Source organism: Nannospalax galili, unplaced genomic scaffold (genome assembly GCF_000622305.1).
Source record: "Nannospalax galili isolate Female #2095 unplaced genomic scaffold, S.galili_v1.0 scaffold9, whole genome shotgun sequence".
NCBI classification, from domain to species: Eukaryota; Metazoa; Chordata; class Mammalia; order Rodentia; family Spalacidae; genus Nannospalax; species Nannospalax galili.
This window is the reverse complement of record NW_008360332.1, coordinates 5,648,660-5,649,627: the sequence shown is the minus strand read 5'-3', so window position 1 is coordinate 5,649,627 and position 968 is coordinate 5,648,660. Positions and strand designations below refer to the sequence as shown.

The window sequence follows — 968 nt, the reverse complement described above, 5'->3', positions numbered from 1 at the left end:
CAGAGGGACATAGAGGACACTTTTTGCTCCTTGCCCTCCTAGGTCGACTAGGACTAGGGACTATGAACATCTCTCAAAATGTCCTATAATGGTGGTGGATCACCTGTCCTCTTGATCAAGGAGGCTGAGGAGACCCCACCAGATGGACTTGAACCAGTGTCCAGTCTATAAAGAGGAGGGTCAACACAGAGGAATCATGTCCTCCATCTCCATGCTTCCAAGTGAAGACAACCATGGTCGAGGAGGACCTTTGACTTACCTTCACATAGGCAGAACTGGTAAAAGAAAGGATCCAGGGGCTCCTCCCAAGCCCATGTGACCCCTGAGGAACAACCCCCTCAAACGACCTTAAGAGTAACAATAAATTGGTTTATCTGGGCCAACTGTATGGCCTTAAACACCCAAAAGGAAAGTATAACCAAAGATTAAAGGGGCCAATATAATTTCATAAGAGTCCATATGTATAGCTAAAGGCTACATAACAAGCAACAATACCAGACAGGTGATACCTTTTTTGAGTTGTTGGCCAGGGTGGCCAAAGAGATTCCCAGATAATAACCCAGCATAGAATTGGGAAATTGAACAGCAGACCCAAATCTTATCCAAAGGAATATTGACAACTGATTACCACTAGATGAGGAACAGCTGACCATCCTAAAACAAAGACCTCTAGATAGGCTGACTAGATTCACCAGAAGGGCAAATAGTGGGGAATGGCTGGGGGTGCCAACAACACAGCAGACAGTAGCAGGGATATCAGAGTATAAGGGCTCTGGGAGGGAGGCTATGGGAGGGTGCTACCTGGGAAGTGGGTATATTAAAAAAAAATCTTTAAAGCATAAAAACTTGCTCCTTAATAATTAGTAGATGTGAAAAACATTACCACTGAAATCTACCTGATGACTTTATATCCATTCTCAGATGCCAAGGAGCTCAGAAAGTAACTGACTGTGACTAGTAATAATCCA

General features: G+C 44.0%; 1 protein-coding gene across 4 annotated transcripts in view; it reads right to left on the bottom strand.

The window, feature by feature from the left end:
- Prkacb (protein kinase cAMP-activated catalytic subunit beta) overlaps positions 1-968 on the bottom strand; it is a 137,238-nt gene that overhangs the window by 10,798 nt on the left and 125,472 nt on the right. The window lies entirely within an intron of this gene.